The sequence below is a fragment of the Notothenia rossii genome, assembly GCF_949606895.1.
Source record: "Notothenia rossii genome assembly, chromosome: 6".
Classification (NCBI taxonomy): Eukaryota; Metazoa; Chordata; class Actinopteri; order Perciformes; family Nototheniidae; genus Notothenia; species Notothenia rossii.
In genome coordinates, this window is record NC_136909.1 from 20,087,490 (window position 1) to 20,109,839 (window position 22,350).

The 22,350-nt window shown below is 41.6% G+C and overlaps 1 protein-coding gene across 1 annotated transcript in view; it reads right to left on the reverse strand.

Annotated features, from left to right (window-relative positions):
* The window catches only part of LOC307043723 (bone morphogenetic protein receptor type-1B-like), a 73,919-nt gene that overhangs the window by 30,517 nt on the left and 21,052 nt on the right, over positions 1-22,350 (reverse strand). The window contains exon 2 of the mRNA XM_079688447.1: positions 15,134-15,197. The gene's annotated coding sequence lies outside the window, so the exon portion shown is untranslated. The remainder of the gene's footprint in view (positions 1-15,133; positions 15,198-22,350) is intronic.

The following is a 22,350-nucleotide window of genomic DNA, read 5'->3' on the forward strand; positions in this document are numbered from 1 at the left end:
GGCCAAATGCTCAGAAAACATTTTGTGATATTATCTTCCGAGATCAAACATAAAATAATTGTAATTACATGTTTTCCTGTTTAAATAATTAACAAACTCACTTTCCTCTCTCCCATTAAAGAGATTTACTTGGACTTGAGGAGCACATGTGCTTTAAAAATGAACACTTTCTAATCTTTCTTTGTTTCTCTTTAGCTTAGAAACATGCATGTATGCATTAATATTCGAGCGATAGAATTAATAACAAAGAACTGCTAACAGAGCACTTATATACTAATAAAGGGCTGGCTTATCTATAGCCAGTTGAGTAGCACTTGAGATGTTTGGCTCTATGAAACCTGATGTACTTATATGATTCTGTTTTCTTCAAGTTTGTATCTTCCTGGTCGCATGTACTTATTGTAAGTTGCTTTGGATGAAAGCGTCAGCTAAATGCAATGTAATAATAATATGCAATAACATATAAACACATATCATCTCTATAAGAACAACTGTATACACATGTTTTGGGGATGAGTTACAGAGAAAACGTATTTACAATGAAACATGAGCTATCCATTTGAAGTTACTGCGACTACACACACACACACACACGGACATGAACACAGACACGCGGGTAGGTGTCAAGCCATTTAAACTTAATGAAGGCCTAATGATAGACTGGGAATGGCTTTTACAGCTTGTTTTTGTCATTGTGAAACCACTCACTGTATCACTTTACAACCCCATTAAATCATTGAAAGGGGTAGGTGTGGTTAAGGCGAGGTACTACAAAAACTGAGAATGACTATCAGAAATCCACCTCTGTAATCATGATATCATAAATGTGTCAATTATTCTGAGCTGCTTACTGTAAGTATATCTGAAATGAATGACTGAGTTTAAGCCATCTGGCAAATACAATGTTTCCTATAGGATTTCATTAAGATTGGTATCCAGTTCCTTTGCTTTAAGGCAAAGAGACATTAAAGTAAACCACAAATGAAGGCTAGATTTTATTTCCATTATGTGAAATGACATAAATGAATTATGAGTTAGCTCAAGGGGTTTGTGGCTGAATGATGGGAAATAGTGGATTTTAAATGTTTATATTTGAAAAGAGAACACATCCACGTCAGTCACAGAGGAAGCTAAATCCATTTGGCCCCCAGAAGCTGCAATAAAGAAGGGACTGAATGACCAAAAGGGAGGAATGTTAAAAATGTCCCATTTAGGTAACAAAGTAAGCAGCAGACGGCAGAGTCGTGTGGCAGCTACAATCCCGAGTGGGAGCCGAGAAAAAGCAGCATGTCCCACCTGCTCTGTGGGATATCTGTTCTGCCTACTTTTCTGATTCATAAATCAGCAACAGCTTACAAAAAACTGAGGATCACGATCTGCATCCACCCACAACATTTGTTTTGGTTTTCAACACAGATGGTTAGATCCTTAACATGATTAAAGTAACAGGATCATCTCAGTGCTTCGTCCAGGCATACAATTAAATGCACTGACCTTTTGGATAATATAAGGTTTTTCCATGCTGGTCTTTAAAAACAGTCAGAGCTGTGAAGAGTTAAGGAATATATTTGATGAGTTGAAGCAATTATTCTGAGGGAATGTCTGTTCAGGGTATTGGCTAAAACACTGAATGTAAGTATTGAAAAGCTTGTATCAAAAGTAGGATCACAAATATGTAGTCCCTCCTTGTCTTTCTTAAAAGGTATAACAAAAAGTAGCAGTACAAGCATTTAACAAACATCTATATAAAATCACTTTGGAACATACATAGTCCAAAGAATTTATCAAACATTGGTATAATATACCAATGTAATCCATATATTATATGGATTGTGCCAAAAAAAGGAAGCACTAAAACAGGAAGCTTAAAAAGCAGCATCAAAAAGTTCAACAGGAGTTCATTCAGCTGCGGAGGGGGAGCAGGCTCATGCCGGTCATGGGGCAAAAATTGAAAGACTCTAGATTTGTTTTTATGTTGAGCCATCACTATGATTATATGGGTGCCTTTGTATGAATATGATCAACTAGCAGCCAAATATTAGCAATCAAAAGGAGTAAGAGTTGCGTGTTAAGGTGTGTACCAAATCATGTAAATCATTTAAGTTCCTGTTTTTCTTCTTCTGTGAAGGCATGAGACAATGATTTACAAGCATTGGGTTCTGGGAGTCCTAATTAACCATTCAAAACTAACTCAGTTTGCACTGAATAGGTTGGGAGGACCACCTAAAGTGTGAGCTTACGCTAATAAAAGAGCAACACGTGTTCCCATGGCCAATGACAACTGTTCCTTCAGCCAAGAATAGAGAAGCCCAATAAAACATGTCCGCCTCTATTGCTGGACCTATTCACTGCTGCTTTCTCCCGCTCTCTTTCACACACACACACACACACACACACACACACACACACACACACACACACACACACACACACACACACACACACACACACACACACACACACACACACACACACACACACACACACACACACACACACACACACACACACACACACACACACACACACACACACACACACACACACACACACACACAACTTCCAAAGAACAGACGCAAGTTATCTGCAAATATATGCATATATGATTTTCAGAATGATAATATTCAATTTGATGCAATAAATGAAATCAGTGTTTGGATAAAGACAGAGGAACACGCAAGTAACTGAAGAGAAGAGAAGAAAAGAGAAGAGAGGAGGAGAGAAGAGAAGAAAAGAAAAGAGAAGCGGAGAGAAGAAAGGAGAGAAGAAGAAAAGAGAAGAGAAGAAGAAAAGACAAGAGAGGAGAGATGAAGAGAGAAGAGAAGAGAGAAGAGAGGAGAGAAGAGAGAAGAGAGAAGAGAAGAGAAGAGAAGAGAGAAGAGAAGAGGAGAGAGAAGGGAGAAGAAGAAGAGAGAAAAGAGTAGAGAGAAGAGAGGAGAGAAGAGAGAAGAAGAGGAGAGAAGAAAAGAGAGAAGAAGAAAAGAGAAGAGAAGAGGAGAGAGGAGGAGAGAGGAGAAGAGGAGAAGAGGAGAAGAGAAGAGAGGAGAGTAGAGAGAAGAGAGGAGAGAGGAGAGAAGATAGAAGAAGAGGAGAGAAGAAAAGAGAGAAGAAGAAAAGAGAAGAGAAGAGGAGAAGAGAAGAGAGGAGAGAAGAGAGAAGAGGCCCTGTTATGGTGGCTGTTTAGGGCCAAACAGAGCAAGGTGACACCGGGGGCAGGGGTTGACCTACAAACCGCCGCTAACCCCAACACCTGCATGAACACATGGACACACACGGATACAAAGACATGTACACCAACCCAGAAACTTACTTATTCACACATCGTTGCCCACCACACTCGCCCCTCCAGACCTGCCAAAAGGCCACCATTTGACCGAGCGATAATCCCATCTGTTAAGCAAAACACTAGTGCTTTGTAAATCGTCTTTCTCATAGACTTTACCAAACAATTTGATACATACTGCCAGGGTTTGAAGGCACTGAAGACTTCAAAGGAGAATCATGTGAGAGAAGTGGGGGGGAAAAATGGAGGAAGAGAAGTATGTTAAAAGAAGGAAAGAGAAGAGTAAAAGCAAAATAGAGATACATATAATGAGAGCTATCTGTTTAAAGTTATAAATGTTAATATAATAAATCTTAATAAAGGATACTCAGATCAGTTTTTAAACCGTACTTTATGTTAATAAACTTACATTTCAAACCAATATTCAATTGTCTTTTGTGGTTTTCTTTAATTAAGTTTGATTAATTCATCAGATTATTTATTACATTTGGTTGCATAAAATGAGCATGACCCATTCAAATGTATTGGATTTAAATATAATTTCAGCTGCCACTGATCTGTTTGCATGAAGTAAGGCTGTGACTACAGAATACTTTAATGATGGGAGAATGAACGCTTATTGATAAGCATTGTTGGACAGTAACACATTAATTAGTGCATGTTACAGTAATGATAACTTTATAAATACTTTATAGTATTTCCTTACAGTAGTTAGTAACGTTTCATTAATCTGCTATTTGAGAGTTAGACGTTACGTGGTTCCATTACGGTGTTATTTGAGAGGGTTGTATTGTTTTGCTAGCTTAGCGCAACAGCATAAGGTTGAAGGTGTCTGTTAACACCAATCAACAGAAACACGCACCTGCAATTCATTTAGAGCTGTGTGCGGTCATGGAGGCTAAGCTAGATGCTGCTGGATGGTCAATAAATCCCTACAAATTGTTTGGCTGTCTGGCGGGTTCTATCACTATGAATTCTTAAATGTAAATGTACATGTTTTTTATTACAGTGTTAATAACATGACAATTTTTGCCTGTCCTACAGTATAGTTTGCTGCATCTTGCTGACCTCTTGCAGAATGTGCGGCTTATGTTTCTGATGTTAACAAAGGCGGACAGGAAGGAGGGACAACGGGACACAGGGAGGGAGGAGAGAGTTGTGCAAGAATGGAGTCGGATGGGGGAGGTGATGGGAGCAAAGTGGGGTGTCGGAAAGGTGGCGGGGGGGCATGAGGGTCTACTAGGGGTGAGTGGCGCAGTGGGATAAGAGCGTGGGGAGTTCATGCCCCCGCCAGGCCCTTTTCGCACTGCAGAAACAAAGAGATTACAGTGAGAAGGGGCTCCGCGCCGCTAACAAGCAGAGGCACCACACTCACATTTAATCACGGACACACGCACACACACAGTCACATGCATATAGGAATCACACACACACACACACACGCAGAAAAATACATAAATGAACACACACACAGGCAAAACTCTTGAAAACAAATGTGCACAGACAACCCAACATGAACACAATGCACTGATACACACAACTAACAACAAGCATCACAACATAGTGGCGCCACCTGTCTCCTCTTCACCAATTAATGAGCTCCCCGCTCCCGGGATGCTACAACGAGTTGGCAATTAGCAGGGAAAAAAGGGGGGAGGCATGAAATGAGGGAGAAAAACAGACCGTAGGAGGAGGGGAAAGGGGTTAGGAGAAGAGAGATGGAATAAAGAGAGAAGGGATAAAGATATAGGAATAAAAGGAAAACAGAGGCTGGATAAAGCCTGAAAGATCAGCAATTACCACACGTACATTTGCACCTGGATGTTGATAATCCATACAATTATAATTCAGCATTTTGTTTACTGAAACAGTTTCAGTCATTACTTCATTCAAATGGTGGTGACAAGAAGATGCCACAAAGAGTAGATTGTTAGCTATATTGCAAAAACTTTTACGTACAGGCCAGATATTTGCCTTTTTTGCCAATACGCGATTATTTGAAAAAGTAATTATTTTTTATTTTATTGTAAAAAAGAGAATATTGTCAAAACAATCCATTTGATATACGGAAAAGCAGGATCACTGGATGTTGGGGATAAAATGAATATAATGGTGGAGAAACATTTGAAAGAAGGGTAAGAGCTATTGCGGTAGCTGATTAGTGTAGCACTTGATTTTCATCCTGGCGGACTTGTTTTAATCCATCACTACCTCTCTGACTGTCTGTTTTATCCGTCATTCAGTCAATTGTTGTTTCCTGTTGTTCTCTCTTAAATGCATGCACACACATAAACACACACACACACAGAAACATACACACACACAAACATGCACACACACTAACACACAAACATGCACACACGCAAACACACACACATTCTTTTGTTTGCCACCTGATAACAGGCAGTCATTCATACCGCCTCTCGACCCCTATGACCCCTGAACCCTGAGACCTAAATATGGAACAAGAACTGAGAGACTGGTCACGCATTTGATGACAGTGATTGCTAGTGCAGACACACTCACAGATAAAAACTTCAGAGGTCAATATCTTAGTTTAGAAGGGAAAACCATTACATCTACACTCTTATATTAGTATCATAGATAAATGAAATCACAGTGTTATCGTGAGAGACTGAGAAAGAGCATGTATGACGGGTAGAATGAAGTTCTTTAACATTGAGGAGGGAACGTAGCAGTGCAGTGTGTGTAACGTTTACCATCTATTTGTTAGCTAATAGAGGCGTCCACGCCCATAGACCCAAGCCAAGTTCCTGGTAATGTTCCTTGTGGCCACAAAGTTAGACAACTTTAATTTGGCGCAGTCTTACTTCACAGTCCAGTTTGAGTATTTATCTTTTATACCTTAAAAATGTTTGGTTATAATATTTTAGGGAAGTTGTGTGGGTGATTTACGTTATCTATCAACTTTGTGTTTAGCAAGTGTGTGATCAGAGGAAGGAAACATAGTGAGTGTTTGCCTAGGTAGTTTGAAAAGTAACTTCTAATGACCGTAAGGAGAACACAATTACAAGTACAAACATACCAAGGCAGTAGGCAAAATTAGGCAAAGGCTAACCCACTCTCATTTAGTCCCTACTCTTTCCAACCCCTACAAATACACTCTTACACACATAGGGCAGGTGTGGGGTCAGTGTTAGGGTCAGTGGCCTCGGTCGAGCTCCCAAATATAAGGTATCTACTATTCAAGGCTCCTTAAGTTCACTGCAGGTTCTCGTATGACCACCATGGATCCTTTATGTACTGAGTGGAACAGACATACCTAACACACAAAACATGCATTCATTCATGCATACTCTCACACTATCACCATTCCAGTTTTCTCAACTCATACATACATGTATGAAAATGATTACACACACACACACACACACACACACACACACACACACACACACACACACACACACACACACACACACACACACACACACACACACACACACACACACACACACACACACACACACACACACACACACACACACACACACACACACACACACACACACACACACACACACACACAGTAACCCTAGCATGTCATGAAGATCTTTGTCATCCATCTATCGGTAAACATGTGAATGCTCATTTCCTCTATCGCCCCTTCCCAAACCACCCATACCGACTTTTTTGTTTCTCCTTCTTTGCTGACTCCCACCATGTCTCTCTCTCTCCCTCTCTCTCTCATTCTCGGAAGACACTATTCAAAGTGTCCATTCAGTGTGCAACAGAGGATCTCCTCTATAGCTGAAACATAAAACTGACACTATGACCCCTAAAGAAGACCTTTGCACTCAAAGCTAACGGCTCTGACACGTAGAAACATGCCTATACACACTTGTGTGTGTGTGTGTGTGTGTGTGTGTGTGTGTGTGTGTGTGTGTGTGTGTGTGTGTGTGTGTGTGTGTGTGTGTGTGTGTGTGTGTGTGTGTGTGTGTGTGTGTGTGTGTGTGTGTGTGCATTTGCTGAAAACTGATCTTCTTTACCTCGAGTGACGAGTGAGGATGAGTCTGCACTTCCACAGCAACAACAAAATGATAATAGCTTTTAGGTGTATACAAATAACTTGTACTAATTTGGACAGTTAGGACAAACTCTAAATCGATTGTCATTGCCATGAAAACAGATGAAAGATACATCAATTGAGAGCAAGGAATCCTACTGGGAAACAAATGACTGAAGAATAAACCCTCTGATGTGAACATCAATCACACGTGTGTGAAACAGATGGCAGAGAGTGAGCTCTTTAAGTTACGTTCGAAGGAAAAACACTGTCTCAGCTTTTCAGCTCTTGATAAGCACAGCATGCTTTAAAAGGCCATTGTTGTATTGGAATATTACATTGATAATGTTAATCTGTGCAGGTATGAAAGTAAAGCAATAAACACAGAAGAACACGAATAGGACATTTTGTGTTAATCAAACCCAAATTCAATTTGTGCTTGACTGGAAGCGCATGCCTGTGCAAAAACATTGCAACCTACAGTACACTCTAATCTGATTGCCTGTGCGAGTGCGTATGTACACAAATGTATGCTTTAATTTGAGTGTTGCACTGTACTGCCTGTCTGTTCCTCAAACATGAACATCTTGTATCAAATGAAATGTTCTTATTGTCTCCACATGATGTCAATAAATAGTCAGCGTAGAGCATTACAACAGATATATTCAGAACAGCAATAATGTTTTGTTGTTTTTTTAAGCAGTGTTATATTACTTTTAAAAGGTGTTGGTAGTTAATGTCTGTGTCTTTGTGCGCACATATGTGCATTTCATAATGGCTGTAGATGATCTTGGTGGTCTTTTATACATTCCCGGAGCGGCAGCCTTATTAGTTAAGCTGTTCTGTGTAGAAGATTATATATGGTGTTACACACATTATATTTGTATATCATTTATAAAAACAGCCAAGTTGAACCTATATTATATTGGTGTGATTAGGACATTACTATAGATTATCAGAAATGGCACCTAAGCATCTTATGGATTGCCTGTTTGTAGCACAGAAACTATGTTGATCATTTTATAATTATAAACACATAAAAAATACAAATGCAATCACCTACAATTTCCCCTCAAAGTGTCTTCTTCCAAATCAATAAGGAAAGTGACGGCTCCAAATTGTGTGTCCTTTTAACACCCTTAAGTTCCAAATGAATTACAAGAAGAAAATATCGTGTCATACTTTGTTACGTGGAAAACTGTCTTTACAATCTAAAAGTCAAAACACATTATATACACAGTTTAGATTTTAGTTTAGTACTTTATTTTGGACAGTTGCTTCATTGCTCTTCTTGAAATGCTGCATGAGGTTATCAAGGTCATGTTAGGTGAGGGGAACATGTGGTTAACTTTGTTACGGTATCAACAAAAGCTCAAGTCATTCAATGTAACTCAATCTTGTGATTACTCCCTGAAGAGCCCAAAAAGACCCTTGACGTGTGTTTGTGTGTGTGTCTGTCTGTGCTGCAAGACTGTTGGTATTGCAACAAACATTTACAGCACTATAAAGCTGACCACAGCATTATATACATATTTAGCTCAAACCCATATGAAAGTAATAGCAGGTTTTATTGTAAAGAGTCACTGTGAACAACAGGTGTGTTAGGGTACCTCGTTATGTTCTTTTTTAATACATTCATAAATGATAATGTATATAACTTTCTAATATCAAATATTTTAACCATCCTTATTTGTCATAGAATATTTGAATCTGTGTGCAAAGGTGCATGTGTGTGTGTGTGTGTGTGTGTGTGTGTGTGTGTGTGTGTGTGTGTGTGTGTGTGTGTGTGTGTGTGTGTGTGTGTGTGTCTGTGTGTGTGTGTGTGTGTGTGTGTGTTGGGGCTGAGGTAGTCTTTGCAACATTATTGGTTATTCTAGAAGATCGGCCTGTGACATTTAATAACAAGCTCCCGTTTTCTCATCTAAAATACCTGGAACTCGCAGGTACCTTGGACCAGCAGTATCAGGTGCATAGAGGCCCCGAACTAGTAAAGCAAAGCTTCACACAAAGACACAGACACACACACAGAGCCTACCTCAGCCTTCAACAAGGCCACATTTGTCCAACAGCTGATTTCCACATGATAAGAGATACAAGTATATTAGGCAGGACACCAACCCACACACACACACACACGATCATGTCTTCAGATGGTTATCATATTTACATAATCAGTGGTTGTGGGTGAGAGTTTGTCACGATCTGTAATCCCGGTGGTATGAGAAGCAATTACTGTTTGAGAGATAGCACTGTGTGCACACACATACGCGTGGGGTATGTGTGTGCATAAAGACACATGCATACTTACAACCCCCCCAGCCCTTACACTCATGTACACTGAAAGGGGGGGGGGGGGGTTACCAAACTCTAACCTGTTTTCCAAATCGTCACAGAGTCAGACACACTACATGCTCACAGTCTACAAACACATACTCACAAAATCCGACCCCTCTGCCCCCTCCCCTGGACTTGGAGGAATTAGTGCCACCTGAAGCGGAACCCTGTCCATCATGCAGGGGGCCCCCCGAAAGCCCCACAGGTGTCCTTTAACATGTCTAAAGGTCCCCTCCTCCCCCTTGGCTCTCCATGTAGCCATTCATCTGGCTGCAGTGGAGGACATCAAAACAAAACACAACCCCGGTGGAAAACCTCACAGCTTATCATACACATGAATTACTCTGCAGTGAAGACACAGCTTGGTACCAAGACAATCAGACTAATAAATGTAGATCTCACATAAAGGATTTTGAGAGTGTTTCTTTGGAAGGTTACCCACAAAAAGCAGTATTATCATTCATGTTGCAGCATGTCAAATGCTTTCACTATATGTTTCACATTATAAAGTAAAAACGCTTTCTAGTATGCAGTATGCTGTACAGATTGACTCCAGTTCTGTAACTGTAGTCCACATGTCCTATTGTTCTGCTTTTCATCTCCCCTGGAGGGTGTTTTAGAAAAGAACATATCACTTCATCCTGACCTGACTTGACATGTGAAGATGAACCCAATACGTTAAAGAGACAACTGGAAAACACTCCAAACCACAAAGATCAACTATGTGTTTCTCAACCATATTTCAGCTGGTTGTATTCGACACAGAATGTGTTTAAAATAGTGAGAAATGGAGCAGTTACCAATTTTCGGTAAATGGCATTTGAGTGAAGAGCAACCAAGAGTTGGCCAAATCCAGTCACAGGCAGTGGGCTGACAACATAATATGCATGGCAAAACAGAAAATCATTTTCCATTGTAACCCACATTTCATTTTTCTCTACAGTGAAAGCCCACAGTGATGTATTAATACCAATGTTCAACAAAGAAAGAACTAAAAGAGGTAGAAGAGAGTTACTGAGACCAAGATGTGTTACTGAGGCAAAAGATGTGAAGATATTGTACAAAAAGGGCAAACAAACAGACGCAGCTAATCAGACAGGCAGTGAAGGCAGCAGCTAGCCCCACACACTGACAGAAACACAGACTGCGGGTCGGACTTTTAGAATAAACACCAGAGCTCTCAGTGTCGCCCAGGAAGAAATTCTTCACTTTGATGTGAAGCCATGTGACCTTGCAGCAGTCTGAGTAATTGAAACACCATCCAACAAACGTCAGCACCGCTAACACCCTCAAGGTCGCTGTGTGGTTGTGTGAGTTTTTCAGGCTAAATGTTGTTGTGTGCATGTGTATGTGTGTATGCATACTGAGAGGATGTTAAGGGACGTAGGACCTAGACTTTTAGATTTGGTATGTCAGTTATGCATTTGTTTGTCTTTTTGTTGTTGTTCTGTCTTGTAGAGAAGATTAAGGGGGGGTACACAACTGGTTCATCACTGCATAAAGATCAAACCCAGTTTTAACCCCAGTTCTGCAGTTGGGTGATAGAGCTGAATGTGTGTTGGCCATACCTTGATGATTGAGCTGAATATTTGCTTTATTCCAGTAGCCTACGTGCTTTCGAGTAGTTTGACATTGGGAAACAAGGATTACTGTTTTTGTGTTCTCGCTTTCAATTAATGAGAAGACTGACACATCTGAACATCAAATTAATACATGTTCCTTAATTGACAATATTGTCAAATTTGGTTCACAGTAGATAGTGGATAGCAGCTACATTAGCTACTAATAGCATAACAAAGACAAATGGCTAACTGAAACAATAGCAGTCCTGTTGCATTGTGGGACATGTAGGTCCCAGAGTTTGACATGAAAAAAATAATACATAAATAGGAAGACTATATCCCTTGCTTGATAGATTTTAGTAGTGGTGGATTTTTTGTCTCTATGGTGAGCCTTATAATATATAGGAGTGCTAATTACTGCCTTCTCTTTTGAGACATACAAACAAAGCTAATAAGAGAACATGTACAATATATAAAAACTGTTTGCTGGACGGGTTAAAACATTTAAAAATAAAATCAGTTGAAAAAATGCACATTACTGATAAAAGTGAGTTTTAAGAAGAGGTTTAAAAGAGTTCACTTAGTTTGATTTCCACAGCTGAGGGGCCAAGACAGCTAAGGCCCAGCCAGCTTTAGTGGTTAAGACCAAGCTTTTACTAAGGCCTTTAACAACTCAAATAAATCTTCTTCTGAGGAGAGTCGAGGTAGAGTCAGTGATTGTATTTTCATGCACAGTAAGTTTAACGTATTAGCATCTCCAATCAACCAACATAATTTGACATAAAATCGGAAATGTTGTACTGTTTCTCTACTATAAAAATAAAAAGATGTGTTTAGAGCTTTGCATTCAAGCCTACTGTACATCCTTCAGTGTGACGACATCTTGTGGCAGCGGAGGTTTGGAAGTTATTAATTAGTTTTCATGTCAGGCCTCATTTTGGATGATCACATGCTGTTGCACTAAAACCGTTCACAGTACCAAGAATAGCTTATTATCATAAATGAGCGAGTTCCAAACGGTTGCTTTTGCGACCAAATTATGCTTTTGTGAAATCACCACTTTTGTGCGTCTCCGCCTTACGTTCGTCACTGCAGTACACATTGCCAGTGTTCTTTCTGTTTAGGCTCCGCACAGCTGAATGAGCACAGAGACAACACTGCAACACTTTGAATACACTCCTCTCTCTCTGCTGGTAAACAGTGGTGTCCCATTGCAGCAGTTTATTTAGAAGTCTGTTATAGCCCAAACAGGGATTATAACAAAGCCCAGTGCTCCCTCTTTTAGACCACTAAGTACTTTCTGTTGCTTTTGAAGGCTAGAAGGCTGCTGAAGCATATGGGCAGCTGACTTTGTGTAAAAGAGATATAGATATAGAGACAAAGTGAAATAGAAGCAGAGAGAGAAAATGATTTTAGAGCAAATCATTAGAGGGAAAGAGCGTCATAACAGCAGCTCACACTAGTGACGAGTGAGTAGCACTTCAGATCCGTCTGATAAAACCTCGGCTTGAGCAACTGAGCGGTACCCTAAAATCTACCCTAAAACTGAATCGTCAGTAAAAGCTTTAATACAATACATGTTCACTGGTTTTACATACTGCAAAGTTTAGAGGGGAACACTGTGAGAAACTTAACTGAGGAGTTAAAAATACATTTTAAGGTGAGGAAATTGTTTCTATGAATTTGGATTGTCTGTGGGTGGTCATCTGATTGTAGCAGCAGTATGGTGCCCCCTTGGGGACAAACAACATGCATCCCTAATCAGAGATTAATCAACACATATTTCATTGGGTTTAATCTTCTCAATAAGAATATCCATTAGAAAACTAATATAATCTATGAATATTACTAGTATGTCTTGTTTTTAATTTATTTTCTGATATGTTTTAGTCATCTGGTATAGGTAAAACGTACAATAGGACCGCCATGCCAGTCTGGCAGAACATTTTGTTTTTTTCTATTAAACATTATTGATGTGCAATTACATATAAGGGGTGTTTGAATGCTAGGGTCATAGTGTGTCATGTCAGCTGCTTAAGATACATTTCACTATGCTGACAGCCACTCAAATGCTAATATGCTTCATGCACTGGGAACCCCTACCGTGACAAAGCCAAAGCCAGCAAAGGAAATTGACCGATTTTATAAAGTCTCTCAGGAGAAATTGTGGGAACAAGAGCTTTTATCCATTGAAGAGTATGTATGCACAATATGGTTGGTATCTACAAAAATGCATAACATAAGTCCTTGGAGTGAGATGTAATGGAAAAAACTGTATTTTTTCATTTAGAAGTGAGTGATCTCACCAATAGCTACTTTCCTATCTGTGCACCTTAGAGTAGAGACACGTCATGTTGAAAGATGCTGTTGCCAGCACACCTGTGAGGTTGTGCTCGACAGTTCATACATGCATTTTCTTGTGTGCGGGTGTATTTATGCATGTGAAAACACCCTCTCATGTTTCAGCAGTAATGGCCCTTCTGAAACATGCATCTCCCTCTCAAAGGGTCCAGGCTGGTATTTAATTCAATCACAGCCAGCACTGTTTCCTCAGCAACTGGGGGTCAGGGTAGGTCACCAAACCTAACGAGTATTGGTGATATTCCAGCTAAAATCAGCCCTACTGAATTGGTTAGATGATTGCATCATAGCTCATGATCTGTCCTGCATTAGAAAGCAAACTTGTTGATAAAAAGGTATAAGCAATGGGGCAACTATTTGCATTGGTATTAGTAAGCATTGTTGTTGTTAAACAATCATAAATAACATAATTTAAAGCACCTATATGTAGATATGCAGTTAGCAGCACCTGCTGTCCCTGAGTGAATGGCCCAGTGTCCTCTAAGGAACGGAAGTGCTCTGGTGGAACATACACTTGTCCAGATGCCAGTTGTGCTGTGGACAGCATTTCCTGATACACATGCAAGGAACCCTTGTACTGTGTCGTGCACTTCTACACAATGCATTGAATTTGTGAATGCGATTGATGCGTTTATGTATGTCTCCTTGGTTCGAGAGCCATTCTGGATCTCAGTGTCTGACATAAGGTTGCCTGTAAAGTGCGTGACCATTAACTGATTGCCATCCTAAAGGATACAAAGGCAACAAAGCACTGCTCTTGTTGTGAATTTGTTCTATCCACACACACATTGGGGAAACATGTAACGTGAGACTGACTTCCTTCACTGCAGTCCTCCTGCACACTGTGGGCTAATTTGGTTAGCTTAGTTAAAAATCAAGATTTGCAAATAAAGTAGTCAGGTGGTCACAACACTTTAATTTTCACTTAGGGATAAGGGTCTGCGCTCCTCATCATGCACTATAAATGATAATGGACTGCAGTTACTACTGTTACTTTTTTTACTCTTTCTCAGCGGTACCACTGAAAATGGTTTATTTTAACATGGAACAGGAAAATAAGTTCTGCATATGAAACATGTTGTGCCTATCTAAAACAAATCAACTGGTAGGCTGACTAGCTTCTAAACGCTAAAGCCACTAAAATCTCTCACCAGCAAAATACCTCGTCAGTTAAATGCCATTTTACGTTTCATTACTATACGATACAGTATTTATTATCATTATAGTATTACTATTTCGGCGATTAGATAAAATATAAACTATATTTGATGCAACTTTAGTTACATTTCCATGACTTTTCCAAAACCTTGGGAAAAATATTGTTTTCCATAACTTTTCCAGGGCCTGGAAATAGCATTTAGAATTTCCATGACTTTTCCAGGTTTTTTATTGAAATTGTTGTCATCAACATTGGAGAGAGATTTAAGGGAGTACAATGATCATTGGATGAACACAATCCAAATTATCTTGATGTATTTGAGGGAATACATTGAAGTCTGAACGGCCAAAATATGCTTCTCATAAAAATAATACAGAGCATCAGAACTACCTTCAATTAGCTCTTACCTTTATATGATGTTTTTTTTTCTTCTCTTTCACAGATAGTGATGGCCATACAGCTCTGCAATCCCTGCACACACACAAACACACACACACACACACACACACACACACACACACACACACACACACACACACACACACACACACACACACACACACACACACACACACACACACACACACACACACACACACACACACAATAAAATACAGTAAGATAATATAGTGGCTTCTTTACAAAAAGGCGTTATACAGGAGCTTACGTTATAATGTACACCTGTTTTCAAATTACAGCATTAAATTAACATGTTTCCTGAAATACATATAATTTAACATTTAGCCGTACCTCAGTCAGCTTTGTTTAATGCTGATGTTTGTCTTTATTTTATTTGATGTATCAAGTTAAACAAAACATACCTTATTCATTCAAAAGAAGCAGTGACTGTAAAATGTGGTTTTTCTGTAGCACACACAACTAGGTTGTATGCCAAGGATTGCACTTATTAGATTTTGTAAGTAGAGGGTCAGATCGTACAGATTCTCACCTGTAGAGTTGGAAAACTTAAGTCAAATAAATATTCTTTATATAAACATGAAACTCTGGGCGGTTCCATTTCTTCATCTCTAAGAAAACAAAACACTGTAACTCACACTGGATTCATTTAACAGAGGTTTCTTTTTATTGCCACCCTATAAACCACTTCAGCATGACTGTGTGTGCAAATATGTGTGTGTGTGTGTGTGCGTGCGTGCGTGCGTGTGTCCGTCTGTCTTTGGCCTTTCTGCATGTGTTATAAATCAACGCGACCTCAAGAAAAAGAGGTAAATTAATATTAAGTGTAAAAGAAGACCGATTTCCCCTGAATCAAAGATTGACCAACTTCAAGTAATACAACATAAACTCAGATAAAGTTGCCATGATGTTCCTGATGAAGAAAATGATGTGCCATTAGGTCCATCCATCCATCCATCTTCTCCCGCTTATCCGTGGTCAGGTCGCGAAGGTAGCAGTTCCAGCTACCTTCGCGTAGCTGGAACTGCTACTTTTCCCTGGCCACATCAACTTTCTTTTCCCTGGCCACATCAACCAGCTCTGACTGGGGGATCCCAAGGCGCTCCCAGGCCAGCGAAGAGATATAATCCCTCCACCTGGTTCTAGGTCTACCCCTTGGTCTCTTCCCAGCTGGACGTGCCTGGAACACCTCCCTAGGGAGGCGCACAGGTGACATCCTAACTATGTGCCCGAACCACCTCAACTGGCTCCTTTCGACGCGAAGGAGGAGCGGTTCAACTCCGAGTCCCTCCCGGATAACCGAATTTCTCACCTTATCCCTAAGGGAGACACCAGCCACCCTGCGGAGAAAACCCATCTCGGCCGCATGTACCCGCGATCTCGTTCTTTCGGTCATGACCCATCCTTCATGACCATAGGTGAGGGTAGGAACGAAAATGGCACGGTAGACAGAGAGCTTTGCCTTCTGGCTCAGCTCCCTTTTCGTCACAACGGTGCGGTAAAGCGACTGCAGTACCGCTCCCGCTGCTCCGATTCTCCGACCCATCTCACGCTCCATTGTTCCCTCACTCGAGAACAAGACCCCGAGATACTTGAACTCCTTCACTTGGGGTAAGGACTCATTCCCTACTTGGAGTGGACAGTCCATCGGTTTCCTGCTGAGAACCATGGCCTCAGATTTGGAGTTGCTGATCCTCATCCCAGCCGCTTCACACTTGGTTGCGAACCGATCCAGTGAGTGCTGAAGGTCGCAGACCGATGAAGCCATCAGAACCACATCATCTGCAAAAAGCCACCGAACTGCAGACCCCCTCCCCCACGACTACGCCTCGAAATCCGATCAATGTATATTACAAACAGGATTGGTGACAAAGCGCAGCCCTGGCGGAGGCCAACCCTCACCTGAAACGGGTCTGACTTACTGCCGAGGACCCGGACACAGCTCTCGGTTTGGGAGTACAGAGATTGGATGGCCCTGAGTAGAGACCCCCTCACCCCATACTCCCGCAGCACCTCCCACAGTGACTCCCTGGGAACCCGGTCATACGCCTTCTCCAAGTCTACAAAACACATGTAGACTGGATAAGCGTACTCCCAGGCCCCCTCCAGGATCCTTGCGAGAGTAAAAAGCTGATCCGTCGTTCCACGACCAGGACGGAATCCGCATTGTTCCTCCTCAATCTGAGGTTCGACAATCGGCCTGACCCTCCTTTCGAGTACCTTAGAGTAAACTTTCCCGGGGAGGCTGAGTAGTGTGATGCCTCTGTAATTGGCACACACCCTCTGATCCCCCTTTTTAAAAAGGGGAACCACCACCCCGGTCTGTCACTCCTTCGGTACTGTTTCCGACTTCCACGCAACGTTGATGACACGTGTCAACCATGACAGTCCCTCAACACCCAGAGCCTTCAGCATTTCTGGGCGGATCTCATCCACCCCCGGGGCTTTGCCACTGTGAAGTTGTTTGACGACCTCAGTGACCTCCCCCAGGGAGATTGGTGTCGATCCCCCGTCATACTCCAGCTCTGCCTCTAACATAGAGGGCGGAGTTGTCGTGTTCAGGAGTTCCTCAAAGTGCTCCTTCCAACGCCCTAACACTCCATCAGTTGAGGTCAACAACGTCCCATCCTTACTGTACACAGCTTGGATGGTTCCCTGCTTCCCCCTCCTGAGGTGTCGGACAGTTTTCCAGAACAACTTTGGTGCCGCCCGAAAGTCTTTTTCCATGTCTTCTCCGAACTTCTCCCACACCCGCTGCTTTGCCTCGGCCACGTCTGAGGCTGCTGCTTTTCGGGCCTGTCGGTACCTTGCAACTGCCTCGGGAGTCCCCCGGGATAACAAATCCCTGAAGGCCTCCTTCTTCAGTCGGACGGCTTCCCTGACCACCGGTGTCCACCAGGAGGTTTGAGGGTTACCGCACCTTGAGGCACCTAGGACCTTGAGACCACAGCTCCCCGCCGCGGCTTCGGCAATAGAGGCTTTGAACACCGACCACTCTGGTTCAATGTCCCCAACCTCCACAGGAATGCCCGAAAAGCTCCGCCGGAGGTGTGAGTTGAAGGCCTCCTGAACTTGGGCCTCCTCCAGACGTTCCCAGTTCACCCGAACTACACATTTGGGCTTACCAGGTCTATCCAGAGGCTTCCCCCGCCACTCGACCCAACTCACCACCAGATGGTGATCAGTTGACAACTCCGCCCCTCTCTTTACCCGAGTGTCCAAAACATACGGCCTCAGGTCCGATGATACGATAACGAAATCGATCATGGACCTTCTGCCTAGGGTGCTCTGGTACCACGTACACTTATGAGCATCCTTATGTTCGAACATGGTGTTTGTTATGGCCAATCCATGACTAGCACAGAAGTCCAGTAACAAACCACCACTCCGGTTCAGATCAGGGGGGCCGTTCCTCCCAATCACTCCCCTCAAAGTGTCTCCATCATTGCCCACATGTGCGTTGAAGTCTCCCAGCAAGATTAAAGAGTCCCCTTCAGGAGCCCCATACAGGACTCTTTCCAGGGTCTCCAAGTAGGCAGTATACTCTGAACTGCTGTTGGGTGCATAAGCGCACACAACAGTCAGAGTTTTCCCCCCCATAACCCGCAGGCGTAGGGAGGCAACCCTCTCGTCCACTGGGGTAGACTCCAACAACGAAACACCCAACCGGGGACTTGTGAGTATCCCCACACCCGCCCGGCGCCTCACACCTTGAGCAACTCCGGAGAAGAATAGAGTCCAACCCCTATCCAGAAGTAAGGTTCCAGAGCCGACGCTGTGCGTAGAGGTGAGCCCAACCAGATCCAGCTGGTAACGTTCCACCTCCCGCACAAGCTCCGATTCCTTCCCCCCCAGAGAGGTGACGTTCCACGTCCCCAAAGCCAGCTTCTGTCGCCCGGGTCTGGTCCGTCGACACCCTCTGACTTCACTGCCACCCTTCTGGCAGCGCACCCAACCCCATCGCTGTTTCCCGTAGGTGGTGGGCCCGCGGGACGGAGAGGCGGAGGTGTTGCCCACGTCGCCTTTTTGGGCTGTGCCCGGCCGGGCTCCGTGGCAAGCCCGGCCACCAGACGCTCGCCGACGAGTCCTCCTTCTGGGCCTGGCTCCAGAAGGGGACCCCGGGCTTCCTCCTCACTTCGTGTGTCGTCTTTCATGAGGTCTTGTGAACCAATCTTAGTCTGGCCCCTTGCCTGAGACCAATTTGCCATGGGAGACCCTACCAGGAACACAAGGTTCCAGACAACACAGCCCCCAGGTTCATCAGGGCACACAAACCTCTCTACCACGGTAAGGTGCTGGTTCTTCAGAGAGGCCATTAGGTCGTTCAGAATAATATTTTTCTAAGCTCATCCTGGAGGGCAAAATTCTCCATGCTTAAATGACGATGATGATGATGATGATGATGATGATGATGATGATGATGATGATGATGATGATGATGATGATGATGATGATGATGATGATGATGATGGGTAGACTTATCCCATACTTAGGCCAGGCCAAGGCTTGACGTTTAGAAGTAGTTTTTAAAACAAGATTAATCAAACTCATCCTTTTGAAAATGACTTTGCTCTAACGAAAAAACGTTTTTTGTTGTAAACAGGCTGAAAAACTCATAGTCAAAACTGGTACAGCTGAATATCGGCATAAACTGATCAAACATTGTTATTGTGTTTGGATAAACTAGAAAGAAAAAAACCCTTTGTCATAGTATGAGCGTTCTTGTATGGAAGCATTAAAAGACAGAGAAAACACGGTCAAACATGTGAAGATTAAGAAATCAGATCTGATTGCTCTAGTGTGCATTAACCCCTATTGTACAACTCTTCAGCTCAACTATACAGTATGCCAATATTTAACCAACTGAGGGAATAAACAAATAGCTTTAAACTACTCCACATCTACCATGAGGTATGTCGGAGCAGAAAATGCCACTGTGGGTGTCAGCTTACAGTCCGGCCTTCAGGTATCAAAAGCAGGATGTGTTGTGGCGAGAGCCAGGCGGTGTGCCAGAGAGTTGGTTGATTCTAAAGGGATCAGTGAGGCGGATTACTGCCTAAATCCCTTCTTTCACTGAGTTCCTACAAACTGTCATTTCCCTCTCTGTTTTACAATAGCCAATGAAAACACTGACAGGTACTGTAGGGTGACGCCAGAAAATAAGTGGCCCGCATTGGAAACACATGTAGATGGCAATGGACACTGTCATTCTTTTCTTGTGTACGATTCCCTTCACATTGCTTCTCTCAATAAGTTCTGCCTTTTGTTGTAACACACTTATTCAAATCTATACAGAACCTGGAAGAGATGAGAGACATAGTGTTGTTTGCAGAACCCAGGTGATGTATCTGATGACAGATTGCAGTGTGTGAGCAAAATCAAACAAAGCCATAGTCAATCACCTGCAAGCCAATCACATACTGTATGTATAGCTCAAGTTTGTGCCACATTATAAACAGCATAATATAAGGACCATATGTAATTAATCTCAATATTGTAAGGATATGTGAAACTCAGATATGATCATTCTTAAAATGTAAAGAAACATATCACAACAGTGCTTTCATTTGGGCTCTAAATATTGTATTTTTATATATATACTTTAATATACATTTAATATGTATTTGTAAGAAAGGCTCTCTACAAATTTAAAAGTATGAAATACCGACTAAAATTATAGAGTAGTCCTCAGCAATCTGACTGTACCCAGTCAAGCTTTTATGGCAGGCTATTCTTAACTATTGGACTTTAGCGTGTAGGGGGGAAATAAACAGTTTGCTAACACATTCACATGCATCCTGATTGCAAGTAACCTCAGTTATGATATTACAACTCAGTCTCATGGCATTTCGTGTTCACCAACACGATTTTTAATCTATTAATTCGTGTTCACCAACACGATTTTCCCCTTTTTTTCGTGTTGCACAGCACGATTTTAAAAGCAATGTATTTCTACTGGTAATGTGTTTCGTGCCTGCAGCACGTCTTTTTCTCCGGTCGGGTCGTGGAAGACCGGAAGCTGTGTGGTTCATAAAAACATGTTCTTACTCAATATCAAGCCACAATTATTGCTTTTATTTTAAATCGTATAATTTCGGACTTTTGTGTCCGTCTGTGAGGAAAATAAATGGGGCTCAGAGCCTCAGAATACTGAAATCTGTATTTTTTAAATCTTGTTTTCCTCCTAATTTGTTATTCTTTTCAAAATAACACACTGTTATTTACTCAACAATAACACACAATTATCCTTGCTTTTATTTATTGGTTTAATTCCATAATCTCGGGCTTTTTTGCCGTCCGTCAGGAACTGAATTTCAAAATAAAAATAACCGGAAACAGACGAGCGATTACCCAAGATCCTCAGCTATGGTTTAAGCTCGCTGATTGGATGTTTTAGCCGCAATGCATGCTGGGATTTGGTGTTTATATGATATGAAATCCGGAAAAACATTTTAAAAGAATAAAATAATACTTAATTCCGAGTGTTCTTGCTTTTCTCTTTGAAAGTCATCACATAACGGCATTGTAATACACGGTTCGGCTGCATTACATATTACAGATCTGCCGTAGTTCTTTATTTATAGAGCCCTGATGAGAAGACCTTTGGAAAAACTGGAAGAAATGCCGCCGAAACTGAATATGTCACGTGGATCATAAATATATCAACAATTAAACAACATCTTCAATTTCTCTTCACACAATACGTCTCCTCGCAGTATCAACACTAATTCGGCTGACTTTTACATTTGATCTAATTCGTAGATAGGTTATATTTACACCATAACGGTGCACAGCTGATATAAAAGGACTTGTAGTTTTTATAGATATTACTGATTTTTTTTTAATATAAGAATGTAAATACTGAGTCTGAAATATTATAGCAATATGCTGTAAAATTATGTGAAAGCACGAATAAAGAATAAAACTACACATCTTCAGATGTTGTACATACATAAGTGTCCTACACTAATAATACAAAGTTATTATGGCTGTGTACCTTGTGTGCACCGCCTAGTGGTTAAAGCACGTTATTGAATTATTGTTTTTATGTGTTATATTTGATTAAAAAAATATTAACAGTACATAATTTCATAGGGGGAAAATAGAAGGTCAATGATAGAAATATAGAATATAAACTATCACTATAAGTGATCTCTACAATAAAACAGTTTAGTGCACGATGTACAAAGATATTAATATGAGGAGG